At 39.4% G+C, this 14882-nt stretch overlaps 1 non-coding gene across 1 annotated transcript; it reads left to right on the top strand.

Annotated features, from left to right (window-relative positions):
* Nucleotides 1-12865: 12865 nt before the first annotated feature.
* On the top strand, nucleotides 12866-12938 carry TRNAG-UCC. The gene has a single exon. It is a non-coding gene; the product is annotated as a tRNA-Gly (tRNA).
* The last annotated feature ends 1944 nt before the right edge of the window (nucleotides 12939-14882 follow it).

A 14882-nucleotide genomic window follows, 5' to 3' on the forward strand; every position in this document is an offset into this window, starting at 1 on the left:
CTCGCATGCGTGCTCTCTCTCTCTCTGTAGTTTCCAGTAACTGCTTCCTTCCATCGGCCCTTCTGAAGCCCTGCATAATTAGCTTCTAGACCCTGCACTGTCCCTTCTGAGGGCCCTACACCCTGACCTGTGATTACCTCTTTATTAGATCCTCTTCAGTTTAGTCTATAGATATGCTATCTGTTTGCTGCTGTGACACTGACACAAGCATCTTTCTCACCCGCTAAATTATGAGTTCCTTGAGCGCAGGGTCTTATTCACTATTGTATTCTCCAGAGCTTAACCAGTGCCTGGTTTATAAGAGGTGCTCACTAAACATTTGTTGATTGAATGAATGATAAAATGCAAATATCTGTAATACAAGACAGACTATATGTAGCATAAGAACAGGCCGCCATACGCAGCAAAGAAAGACAAGTGGGGCTGAGGTCCAGTCTACACAGAGCTGGCACACAGCTGCCTCAGCCTGATCCAGAGGAAGGGCTATCTTTATGGAATTAGTCCAACCAGGGAGGTACCTTTTGATAATATGCGCAAAGAAGTGCTATGTCCCAGCAGGTAGTCTTGCGTAAGAAAAAGATGTGACCTAAGCAATTTGGGTAGTAAGAGAAAAGGTTTATAACAGCTTGGGGACAGTAAAGAAAGATTTCAGCTAGGGGACATCTCATGATTACATTTATCATGAGATAAATGCACCGCCATTCAGTTGTTTATTTATATGATATTTACAATGTTTTCATGTACTATAAGGATGAGACAGGGTATTTTTAGCCAAGGCTACATAACCTCAGACAAATCATGATAGGATTTTTTTTTAACTCTGGTCCAATTAGCTGAGGGCTAATTTAGTAGTGGGAGATGCTTCCAAATACTTAACACATGATTCAGCTGTATAAACAGTGGTGGAAAATGAGGCTGAACAAATTTCTCATACGTTCTGATTTGGTCACAGGTGTACAGACAAGGATGTATACAGAGCTTGAATTCTCTCTGTAAAGAAGAAAAAGGAAACCGAGTCCAAGACCAATAAATATTTTTTTTCAGGTTGCTAAACCAATATCTAAATACTGTGAGGTGAATAACTGAATACATAAATAACAATGCTATGCTTCAACCCTATCGGATAACCTTAAATAATAGTGCAGAGAAATAAAGCCAAAGGCTTAACTCAATTGCTACCCATAAGGCAGATCAGGGACTAACTCCACTGAAATACTTTGCTTTATTTGGTATATCTAGATTCATTTCAAATAGTTGTAGGAAGTACTGAATCTGACTTTGCAAAGATAATTTAAACAAAATCTCTGTGATAGACTAAAATGCTCTAGGATTAGCATTTGTGAGACTCTCGGGTACTTAGTAAAAATTATAGGGTTTGGGGGTTCAGTGAAAGGAGAATTGGCGAGCCTTCACCTTCAGAAAAAAGAAGTTATTTTAAGATTTCCATGGCAAAAGTGGATTACTCAATAGAGAACTCACACATTTTAATGGTTATATCTGACCAGTCCTACCGGCAAACAAGTAAGACAGCTTTTGTTACTCTGCTACCCTGGGTTAATTTAAACCACACCTGTTTAGAAGGGTGTCTAGGGAATTTCTACAAGTTTTGACCTGCATCTCCTCATTTAGAGTTAACGAGAATGTGCTTCTATGTCATATTTATGTCTCGGGTTTCAAAACCCTCCGCAGGGGAGTAAAGCAAGTTTGCCATTTTGTGGGTCACTTTGTGGAGTAAATGTCTCCTTTTACCTTCTCTCTGATCGTTTTTGCCCCTTGTATAATGGAAACAACACTGTTTTAAGTCAGGCTGTTTGATTCAAATTCTAACATTCCCTTGTTTTTAATTGTGTGCATGCTAAGATTCTGTTTCCCCCTTTATAAAATTGGACTAAGAATAACTGTCTTACAGGGCTGTTATCAAGTACATCAAAAATGCATAGAAAGTATTTCAGTACCAGGTATTTAATAAGCGGGAGCTGCATCATTATCCATATTATTATTATTACAATTCCCCCTTCAGGACTTCTATGATACCAATTTGATTTCAAGAGCCTGCAGTGCTTAGGAAAGAAAGTATTCAAAATTATTCAGGAAAGCAGGGTGAATCACTAGTAAGTCAGTTGTATTTTATTCAATGACATGTACCTAATGACGGTAAGATAGGCTTCTCTGAGCCCTTCTGCCATATAAAACATACGTATCATAAAATAGAATTGTTTTTGAACTGCAGTCAGAGAACCAGTGGAGGTGAAAATTTAGGTAAGGTCTGCAAAGCCTAAGTCACTCCCAGAGCACTCAGAATTCATAAATGAGTTTCTCATTTGTCAATGTTGGTCCAGATTTCAGTATCCTCTGTGAGCAATCAACAGCTTTTGCTATTGCCTAAAATATAAAATCTCCATGAAATGATTTTTGCCATTTTTGTTTGCTATAATTGTTGCCATTGTTCATTTAGACATCATCTATATCTCTTCAGTCCAATAAATAAATAAAATGTCCAAAACGCTTGAAACAGCGCTCCGTGCACATCTTGGATAAATAGTATGATAACAGAGGTGCTTTAAGGGGCCTATCCAGTACAACTGTAAATCCCCAAATTCCAGCCATATTATAATATCAGTGTTGAAATTTTTCACATAAGGAATTAGAAAAACTTTTACAATGTGATTAATACATCACATTGTTTAATATCCACCTTTCTTCTTCCCTGACCCTTTCTGAGGAACATATCTAACAACAGATAATTTGCCCCATTCTTTCAAAATGTCAAATGTCTTTTTTCTTTATTTGAATGATTTGATCTAAGAGAAGTGGCTTGGAAAAGCATTAGGAGTGTCAGGTTTTATAATAAACCATGTGGGTGGAGGGTTTTGTTGGGTTAATTTTTTTTTTTTTTTTTTTTGGCTGACGGCAAACAAGTCTATCTGAAAACACACTAAGCTCCAGCAGGTGCCCAGAGCTAATTTGGTTTGCAACTATTTTTAAAAAGCACTAGCTAAGTTTTATAACAAGTCGTACCAAATGGCTGTATTGTTGTTCTGTCTTCCTGCAATCCAGGGACAAGTTTTAAAATGTGACTCTAAAGATACGGCCAGGAATCTAAAATACCCAGCTTCTTAAACCTTCCCCTAGATCCCTAGAAACAAAACAGTTAGAGGTTTACACTTGAGTTTCCACTTCACACATTTCTCCATGAAATCTCTGCACTTCCTGTCAGTAGTTTTCATTTGAATCTAGCAAGTTTTAGCTCTGGCCAGAAAGGATGATGTGAAATGCTTCCCGGCAGCCAGATTCAGCTGGATCTGTGGATCCAACCACCTGCTGACAGCATGTGTTTTGGCTCCAGGCAATCACAAGGGATATTCACTCTCCCTATGGACTTTCACAGCAGTCCGGTCAGTCGACATCTCCTCCTAATACTCCCAGATTAAATGCCCATTTAGGTGCGGTGTTTGAAGAACCCTCAGTTTTTAATCTCTCTGATTCATTTGGTTAGCCTGGCCTTTCCTTTCTCAAATACAGAAGTCCTTTTTGGATTAAGATACAAAGATTAGATTTGAGAGTTTGTTTTTTGTTTGTTTGTTCTATCTCTGTATATCCAAGCACAGAAATCACTAATATAGTGCCTAGGGTCAAAGTAGATATTAGTTCCACGAGGCAGCAGGTGTCATGTGAGAGTCAGCCTAACCCGGATTTGAATTACACACTTGGCAATGTGTAATCTTCGGCTAGTTACTTAACCTCTCTGACAAAGATGGAGATAACAGTACCTACCTCAGAGGATTGTTATGAAGATTAATGTGATTATACATATAAAATGTCTAACATTGTCAGGTTCATCATAAATGCTCAATAAATTCCAGTTGCTTTTTTTTTTTTTTTAAACAGTGAAACCACCCAAATCTGCTTTGTGTTCATTGTGCCACAGGGAACAGTTCAGCTGATAACATCCCAATACACCCTTCCATCTGACTCTCAACGATACTTCTGTAACAGGATCGTGGCAGCCATCATTAGCCTCTTCCTGCAGATTGGGAAACGGAGGTGCAAAAAGATGAAGCAATTTTACCAAAGCCTTACAAGAGCTAAGTAGAGAGCCCAGACTCGGCCGTGGATCGTCTAACCCTAAATCCAGTCCTTTTTCTCCAGCTTTATCATTTGCTGTTTGATTTTGTTCCACACACTCTGAATTGTTCAGTGAAAACCTACTCTCCATAGTCTCCATTCTTGGCAGATGCAGTAAACAGAATTGTGAGCCTACAGTGGGGACAATACAAGCTGTCCAAGCCATGTCCACTCTGGTCCTGCGTCTGGCCCTGCTGGTGCAGCCAAGGATCAAACTGGGGGAGGACGTGGCCGCCTTCCGGGCCATCAACTTCAAAAGGCTGGGGTATTAGGGCCAGAGAGGACCGCGAAGGGCAGGTGGTGGCCTCAAGCCAAGGTTAAGTTGTGATGAGTTCAATGCTGACATCTTGAGGCTGAAGAGACAATAGGGCAGCTAGCTTGTTGCCTTGCCCACTCCACCCTCATTCAAAGGGTTGCCTCTGTAATGCGTGGTCCTCTCAGCGGCCCTGAGAGGTGCACAGTTACCATCCGGTGGGCTGGCACCCCTGTACCCCAGACTCCCCAAACTCCCAAGTCTCAAAAAGCTGCCTTGTGTCTTGTTGTAAAAAAAAATTTTTAAATCATACTTGAAATTTTCTTGCTTCATTTGACCTTCATGATCACACTGGACTGTAGACAAATCAGGTATTTTTTAAGGATCCTCAGGTTCAGACATGTTAGCTGGTAAGAGGGGGCACCAGGAGGGCAAGCCAAGCTATCCAACGCCTCACCAAATTCTTTGTACCACCTCCCTGCCTCCTACCATACTCACGGTCCCCTACTAGGAAGCATAAAGGGAATTCTGTAAACATTCGCTGAATGGATGATACAACAAAGGGATAATGAGGAGCTATGTGTTCCCATTTTCTACACATTCTGCCTCCCTTCTATTGTGAATGAAACTCCCAGCAAACACAGCTGAAATAATCAACTCATTTTTGTCCTGTCACGCCAGTTTATGTTGCCGCAAGCCAAAGCAGTAACGACCCGGGTCAATTCACCCAGGACACTCCTAGGGGAAAAAGATCCTCGATAAGGGAAGGTTGCATAAAACAATCTGAAAGAACAAAGAAAAAAAACCCACAGAGCGAAAAGACCACAAGATTAACGTACCCCATCTTCACTTGGTGGACACTGCCAGTCTCTCCCTGCTGCTGACATGAAAATGTGTAAATGTGATTTTAGAGCAGGAAGGTCATGAAACCATTTGGTCAGCTCAGGCAGACATCAGACTCATCAAGCCTGAAAGGTTGGAACATGAAAGCAGTAGAGAAAGCAAATTCTGGGAGGTCTGAGGAAGCAAAAGAGAAAGATGGAGAGAGAGAGAAAACTGACTCAACAACTACACCAATGATGACAAATAGTGACATGGCACGTCCTTGTTAATATGTGTGTCCAAACTCGGTCAACAAAAACCCCTCAGATCAAACAGAATTCCCCTTAAGATTCCTTTCACTAGTTTACATTATTATTGTTTATAACAGATTCATTAATCAGGTGAATTAATCAGGTGGTCCAGGCCCTCTTTTGTCAAAACATCCTTGATTACTTAGAAGATTAGCAACAGGCTGGGTCTCCATGATTGGACTGCTGGTCACTCAAGCACTTGTTTATGATGCTTCTCGTTTCAACGTGGCATGACAGCCTTCCCAAACCAGACCTTCCTGTTATCTAATCACATTCCTGTTCCAGATTTTAATCTACATTTAGGAACACTGAGGGGCAAAAACTTTTAAAGTGAAGTTAAAGACACCTGCAAAATTTGACAGGGAGAAGTGTATGGAATGTTCAGAGCCTTGGTTTGAGTTCTAGGAAACGTCTCTTGTCTTTCTGGTCTTACTGAAGGGAATATTAATCTTTGCATTCATCCCCACAAAGTGGTCAGTTGGGTGGATCATGCTACTTGATGTTCTTCTCCAAAACCTCAAATCAACACATTATGCATCTGTGGAAATAGAAAAGTCTCATGCGTCCAAGACCTATAAGACACAAAGAAGTCTAAAGCAAACAGGTGAGGAATAAGAAAATTACCACAGAATGCCAAGAGAAAAATCAATATATGCTTTTTTTTTTTTTTTTTTTGGTGGAGGGCAGCAATCTGTGTTTATGACAAATCTTAAAACAGTGCTTCTCTACTAATATTACCACCTCCAGGGGACACTTTGGACATCTGCGGGGGTTATTTTATTGTCTCAATGGTGAGAGGATGCCAAAGGCATCCAGTGGGTGCAGGCCAGAGATGGCACATGTCCTCGAATGAGCGGCCTGCTGCCACGGGGCAAGGAACTCTTCCACATCCTATGTGATGTTGAGGCTCTCGCCCCACAGTCATGTAGATGAACACCCTATTTATAATTGTCTAAACCCTATGTATGTGTTTTAGATTTAAACTCAATTTTTGCAGTATTTTAATGTATTTTGGGGATTTGGGGAGGACTGCTACTGTGGCATACACTGAGAGGACATTTTGCACTATTCCAAATTTTACCAAGAGTTGTTCACTATTTTCAAAAATCACGTTACGAACAAAATGCCACTGAATGTGAGCCATCAGTATCAGCAAGCCCCCTCTGCTGTATCTGTCCCATCACCACATCCGATTCCCTCAACGCGTCCTCTCATGTAGAAGTGCCAACGCATCCACATACTGAAATACACATCATTTTTACTATAAATCACTATTCCTTCATTTTTCCTTTATATTACAGTTGTCTCCATCGGTTATATCATCTATAAAATACACTGTAGGATAGTAAAGTGAGTGTTGCAGATAATCTGTTATAAAAACAGTTTTGATATTCTATCTCCATCATTTCTTCTACATTTATTAACGGCACGATGGATTTAGGAAATTATCCATGGACGCTAACATGTGTGGGTGAAAATTTCACATGGAACAGGATATTTATGCAGTCGTGAAGCATCTCCTCACAAACTGTGTAACTGCAAAGAGAAAAATAGTACTTTACAGTGGCGAAGCCTGGCAAACACTACCTTAATCAAATGATCAAGGTTTAGAAAAATATTATATTTATGTGTGTGTATCTATATATAGAGAGAGAGAGAATGAGAGAGATGTCAAGAGAGAAGGAGGGGGAGTAAGAAGAGGAGGAGGGGGAGGAAAGTGAGGGGAGGAAGCGAAATGAAATGTAAGAACTGAAGTAACAATTTTTAAATCATTATCTGACTGCTTCATGTGTAAGTCTTTGGGGAATTCATGTTATATAAACAATTAGTGTTAATTTTCTATTTCATAGGTGTAGATAGACTCATGGAAATATCTAAGAAGAGAACAGTGGGAGAAAGTGATGTGAAAGAAGAAACAGTACAAATTGAATGGGAGTCATAATTTTTAAAGTTTAATGTAACTTTATCCTGGTTTACAAAGCTTCTATGAATGCAGTGTGAGATTTGAATACAAGAGAAACCGATAGAATTTTTATACCAAACAAACAAAAGCAAATCAAACACCTCACTCTAACCCTGTTCAGTCCAACATACGGATTCTCGCAGCAGTTGCTGACCGCAGCTTTGCATATGTCCCCAGACTGCAGGGCACAGAGTTTTCTCTGAGAAGCCAAACAACAGAGGATGCTCCGTCACCACAATCATATGCTCCCAAGTACAAAATGTTAAGTAAATGATTAACCTACCAAAGCATTTTTTGGAAAGATAGGCAGACTTCAAGGATTTCAAAATCTTTCAGGAAACCCCTGAACTTGCCCACATCCTGGGAAGAGGGGTACGAGGAGGGGCATTTATTTCCCTTTGCAGGAGCCCAGGAACCATTACACAGCCCAGCTATCCATCCCAGCCAGGAGGGTCGGATCCCAGCGCAGCCCAGCACGCAGCAAAGGGTTTTCTCCTTCGCAAGCAGTTGTCTTTTTCCTGGCAAGCAAGCCAGGTGCCAGAAATTTTACCCAGACTGGGAGGGAAAGAAAGGAGAGGAAGCAGAAGAGGGAGGAGGATGAAGAAAGAAAATAGAATTATTAGGAAAAAAAGGAAAGATGAGGTCAAGATGGTTACAATTTGAAACAATTTCAGAAAAGTTACATATTTTTTTCAAAGCACTAAAAGCCTCTCAAAGCTCTGAAAAGGCACAAGCCCCGCAGGGAGATGTTTTCCCCCAGCCCTGAGGCCTCTCACCCAACCGTAGAAAAACAGAAAAGAAATCTCAAACTCAGAAGTTACAAAAGTATGCATGCTTGTATGAGCGCTATTGCTGGTTGGGTTTCATTTCTTTGTCTAAAGAAACTGTTCTTGCAAGTTACCACCACCCCCAGGGACGCCTTGCCAGTGTGCTTCCCAGGGCTTACATCATCTTGTGCTTTCCTTACACCTGTTTCTATTTCTCACAAATTCCTCTCCCTTTCACCTGAACAATGGAGGTACCTTTCCCAAGTTCCTTAATTAAATCTTATTTTATCTTGCAACTATCAGGAAAAAACAAAGTCATTCGGGGTCATCTCTTCAAGGTTGAGAAGCCTGAGCCACCCACCTGCTCCTGCTTGTCAAAATTAAATCTGCCAAGTGCTGAGTTGCTTGAAAATGTCCTGTTAAGTCATTTAAAGACATAGCTCTTCATATATCTAGCAAAGCAGAACCTTAATTTGAGACATACACCTTGCCACAATCACAGAACCTTTCCACCAAATGTTTTCTTTATAAAATAAAATAAGCTCCCATCTGAAAACATTATTACCCATGTTTCATCTTCGTATTTACTTCCTTAGCAAGATAAAGCATTCTTTCACCTAATGAACCATGAAATCTTCCTCAACAGTAAAGGATGTTGGGACTTCCCTGGTGGCACAATGGTTAAGAATCCACCTGCTAATGCAGGGGACACGGGTTCGAGCCCTGGTCCGGGAAGATCCCACATGCCGCGGAGCAACTAAGCCTGTGCGCCACAACTACTGAGCCTGCGCTCTAGAGCCCGCCAGCCACAACTACTGAGCTCACGTGCCACAGCTACTGAAGCCCGTGCACCCTAGAGTCCACGCGCTGCAATTGAGCCCATGTGCTGCAACTACTGAAGCCCGCGCGTCTAGAGCCCAGGCTCCACAACAAGGGAAGCCATCACAATGAGAAGCCCGCGCACCACAACGAAGAGCAGCCCCCGCTCGCCACAACTAGAGAAAGCCCGTTCGCAGCAGCAAAGACCCAACGCAGCCAAAAATTAAAAAAGTAAAAAATAATTTTTTTAAATAACAGTAAAGGATGTTTTTTAAGGAATAATTGGCATAACATTACCTAGTTTCAGTTGTACAACATAATGATTCAGTATTTGTACATATTACAAAAAAGAGCACCACAGTTAAGTCCAGTTAACACCCATCACCATACATAGTTACAAAATTGTTTTCTTGTGATGAGGATTTTCAAGCTTCACTCTCCTAACTAATCTCAAACATGCAATACAGTGTTATCAACTACAGTCATCATGCTGTATACTACATCCCTGTGACTTAATATATTTTATAACTGGAAGTTTGTACCTTTCACCCCTTTCGCCGAGCCCCACCTACAAACCACCTGACTCCCCACCTCAGGCAATCCCAATCTGTTCTCTATATCCATGAGATGAGGTGTATGTTGGGTTTTTTTAATTGTTTTTTTAGATTCCACATATACATGAGATCATAAGGTATTCTCTTTTTCTGTCTGCCTTATGTAACTTAGCATAATGCCCTTAAGGTCCATCCATGCTGTTGCAAATAACTAGATTTCACTCTTTTTTCCGGGCTGAAAAGCCCGGAATCCTAACCACTAGGCCACCAGGGAACTCCCTGTAGGTCATTTCTATATCTTGGCTATTGTAAATAATGCTACAATGAACACAGGGGTGCATATACCTTTTCCAATTAGTGTTTTCATTTTCTTTGGGTGAATACCTAGAAGTGGTATTGCTATCATATAGTAGTTCTATTTTTAATTTTTTTAATGAACTTCCAATATTTTCCATAATGGCTGCACCAATTTACATTCCTACCAGCAGTGCACAAGTGTTCCCTTTTCTCCACATTCTCACCAACACTTGTAATTTTTGTCTTTTTCGTAACAGCCATTCTAATAGGTATGAGGTGAAATATTGTGATTTTGATTTGCGTTTCCCTGATGCTTAGTGATGTTGAGCATCTTTTCATGTACCTGTTGGCCATCTGTATGTCTTTTTTGGGGAAAATATCTCTGCCCATTTTTTAATCAAATTGTTTGTTTTTTTGCAATTAGGTTGCATGAGTTCTTTATATATGTTGATTATTAACCCTTTATCTGATGTATGATTTGCAAATATTTTCTCCCATTCCCTATGTTGCCTTTTCTTTTGTTGATGGTTTCCGTTGATGTGCAGAAGTTTTTTTAGTTTGATGCAGTCCCACTTATTTTTGTTTTTGTTGCCTTTGTTTTGGTGTGAAATCCAAAAAGTCATCACCAAAACCAATGTCAAGGAGCTTACCACTTATGTTTTATTCTAGGAATTTTATGATTTAAGGTTTCATGTCCACGTCTTTAATTCATTTTGAATTTATTTTTGTGTATGGTGTAAGATAGTGGTCCAGTTTCATTCTTTTGCATGTTGCTGTCCAATTTTTCTAACACCATTTATTGAAGAGACTATCCTTTCCCCATAGTATTTTCTTGGCTCCTTTGTTGTAAATTAACTGATCATATATGCGTGGGTATATTTCTGGGTTCTCTATTCTGTTCCATTGATCTGAGTGTCTGGTTTTTTATTTGTTTGTTTGTTTGTTTTTGCCAATACCACGTAATATAGCTTGAAATCAGGAAGCATGATGCCTCCACCTTTGTTTTCTCAAGACTGTTTTGGCTATTTGGGGTCTTTGTGGCTCCATACAACTTTTAGGATTATTTGTTCTATTTCTGTGAAAAACACCTTTGTAAGTTTGATAGAGATTGCATTGAATCTGTAGATTGCTTTGGGTAGCATGGACATTTTAACAATATTTATTCTTCCAATCCATAAGAATAGAATATGTTTCCATTGATGTGTATCTCCTTCAATTTCTTTCATCGATGTCTTATAGTTTTCAGTGTACAGATCTTTCACCTCCTTGGTTAAATTTATACCTGGATATCTTATTCTTTTTGATGCAGTTGTAAATTGGATTGTGTTCTGAATTTGTCTGACAGTTTATTATTAGCATATAGAAACCCAACAGATTTTTGCATGTTGGCCTTGTATCCTGAAAATTTACTCAATTTGTTTATTAGTTCTAACAGTTTTTTTGGTGGAATCTTTTGAGTTTTTTATATATAATATCATGTCATACGCAAATAGTGACAGTTTTTTTTTTTCCTTTTGAATTTGGATTCCTTTTATTTCTTTTTCTTGCCTGACTGCTCTGGCTAGGGCTTCTAATACAATACTGAATAAAAGTGAGACTGGGCATCCTTGTATTGTTCCTTAGAGGGAAAAGTTTCAGTTTTTCACCACGAGTATGATGTTAGCTGTGGGCTTGTCATATACAGCCTTTATTATGTTGGGGTACCTTCCCTCTATACTCACTTTGTTGAGAGTTTTTATCATAAATGGATGCTAAATTTTGTCAAAAGCTTTTTCTGCATCTATAGAGATAATAATAAGATTTCTGTCTTTCATTTTGTTAATGTGGTATATCACATCGATTGATTTGCAGATGTTGAACCATCCTTGCATCCCTGGGATAAGTCCCACTTAATGATGGTGTATGATCCTTTTAATGTACTGTTGAATTCAGTTTGCAAATTTTGTGTTGAAGATTTTTGAAGCTATGTTCATCAGGACATTAGACTGTAGTAGTCTTTTCTTATGGCATCTTTGTCTGTTCTTGGTATCAGGGTGATGCTGGCCTCATAAAATTGGTTTTGAAGCATTCCCTCCTCTTTTATATTTTACATATTTTGAATGTTTGGTAGAATTCACCAGTGAAACCATCTGGTTCTGGAATTTTGTTTGTTGAGACATTTTGACTACTGATTCAATCTCCTTACTAGTCATCAGTCTATTCTGATTTTCTGCTTCTTCATGATTCGGTCATGGTAGGTTGTATGTTTTTAGAAATTTATCAATTTTTTCTACGTTGTCAAATGTGTTGGTGTATGATTGTTCACAGCATTCTCTTATGATTGCTTATATTTCTGTAGTATCTGGTGTAACATTTCCTCTTTCATTTCTGATTTTATGTGTGTTCTCTTTTTTTCTTGGTGAGTCTAGCTGAAAGTTTGCTAATTTTATCTTTTCAAAGAATCAACTCTTAGTTTTATTAATCCTTTCTACTGTCTTTTTAGTCTGTTTCATTTATTTTTGCTCTGATCTTTGTTATTTCCTTCCCACAGTAAAAGATATTTTAAAGTTAACAGATCACTTGCAACTACAGTGCCTTATAACAGGTTTCTATCCTTCCTTCCTCAGCAAGCATGTGGGATTACCAGAATTAGCATTTTAATAGTTTCAGGTCCAAGCACTAGGCTGTCAATCTCTACATCACATCATTGACACAATCATTCATTTTCCTCTTTCGTTGAGAGCTGCTGACTTGTGTCTTCTCTGGGCATCTCCATCTAATCCACTTGCCTTAAAAACCCACACCCCTGTCAGATAATCTAGGATATATTACCCTACAACCTAAGCCCTGAATAAATGCCATTGTAAATTGTGCCCTTAACAGACTGTGATTGCTAAGATTTTTTTATCACATTCTTCAAAATGACTTCCAAAGAATCATTTTATGAAATGAGTTTAACATTATCTACAGGGACTTCCCTGGTGGTCCAGTGGTTAAGACAATGCACTTCCAATGCAGGGGGTGCAGGTTCGATCCCTGCTCAGGGAACTAAGATCCCACATGCCACATGGTGTGGCAAAAACAAAAACAAACAAAAAAACCATTATCTACAAAGTTCTTATTGTGTTTATGGAAACTGTGTACTCGTTCTAATTGTCCATTCTGTCAGGTGAACTCAGTTTGGTTAGTTTCTGAAAAAGCAGAAGCTTTGCAGGTTTCCTGTTCACTGTGGCCCTTTGTTCTGTACACATAGCACCTCAGCTCAGTGAGGAGGGGCACAGGCTCCCACTGTGGGTCCCCTTGATTCAAACCAGATGGATAAGTCATAGTTTCTTCAGGCATCATTTCTTCATATAAAATTAGGGAGTTCACTACATGATCCTTTAACTCCCTTATGGGTCTAAATCCTGCATCTCTGTGACTATGACAATGACTCCACAAGGACGCCTTGATAACGGTCAACCAGCTCACACTCTTAGAGGCTTTGCACCTTCCAGAGCCTTCTCTCATAACCTACCTCATAGAATTTTCATAACACCCCCAGGAGGCAGGCAGCAATGGCAATTTTTTCCTCATTTTGCTGATACTGACCCTGAGCCTCAGAGAGTGACTTGTCCAAGGCATCACGGCCACGAATAAGCAGGATCTTGACTCAAACCCCAACCCAAAGTTTTAAATTCCCAGTCTGGTGCCCTTTCTACTATATAATAATGTTCCTCATAAAGTTTCTATAAACCACCACTAAGTCAGTTGTACAGAAAACTCTCATTCTCTACTATATGCTTCCATTCCATGTAAATTAATCTAGATAGTATCACATGCAGGTTTCATCATTCTGAGATTTTTGTCCTGGGCAATTAACATTACAGTATTCCCCTTAGGAAATTTAACAGTCTAGCACTGACATTTTTGTGGACCATGAAGGCTGTAACACCCAAAGCTCTGTGATGAGCATTTTCTTGGCTCAAAGATCCTCCCCTCCAGAAGTCAGTCTTGGTGAAACAACAGGATGCACTTAAATAGCCTATACCAGAAGGTGGAAAGTCTAGGGAAGAAGTACAGTGTCTCTGGGAACTTCACCCTGGGAGTGTCAGAAAAGGCATATTAGATCCAACCATCCCACTCCTGGGCATATACCCAGACAAAACCATAATTCAAAAAGATACATGCTCCCCTATGTCCATAGCAGCACTATTTACAATAGCCAAGACATGAAACAACCTAAATGTCCATCAACAGATGAATGGATAAAGATGTGGTACATATATACAATGGAATATTACTCAGCCATAAAAATAGAATGAAATAATGCCATTTGCAGTAACATGGAATACTAAGTAAACTTAGTAATACTAAGTGAAGTCAGAAAGAGAAAAACAAATACCATACGATATCACTTATATGTGGAATCTAAAATACGACACAAATCAACATGTCTACAAAAAAAAATTAAAACAGACTCACAGATATAGAGAACAGACTTGTTGCCAAGGGGGAGGTGGGTGGAGGAGGGAAGGATTGGTAGTTTGGGATTAGCAGATGAAAACTATTATATATGGGATGGATAAACAACAAGGTCCTACTGTATAGCACAGGGAACTATATTCAATATCCTGTGATTAAACCATAATGGAAAAGAACATGAAAAAGACTATGAAAAAGAATATATATGTATAATTGAGTCACTTTGCTGTACAGCAGAAATTAATACAACATTGTAAATCAACTATACTTCAACAAAATAAAAGAAAAACGAGTAGAAAGAATAAAAGAAAAAAAGGCATATTAGCTTCCTGGGCTGCCATAACAAATTACCACAAACTTGGGGACTGAAATTTACTCTCTCACAGTTCTGGAGGCCAGAAGGCTAAAATTGGTATCAGCAGGGCTGTGCTCCCCTCCGAAGGCTCTAGAAGAGTATCCTTCCTTGCCTGTTCCAACTCCTCGTGGCTCCTGGCATTCCTTGGTTTGTGGCAGCATCACTCCAATCTC

The sequence above is a fragment of the Balaenoptera musculus genome, chromosome 17 (genome assembly GCF_009873245.2).
Source record: "Balaenoptera musculus isolate JJ_BM4_2016_0621 chromosome 17, mBalMus1.pri.v3, whole genome shotgun sequence".
NCBI classification, from domain to species: domain Eukaryota; kingdom Metazoa; phylum Chordata; class Mammalia; order Artiodactyla; family Balaenopteridae; genus Balaenoptera; species Balaenoptera musculus.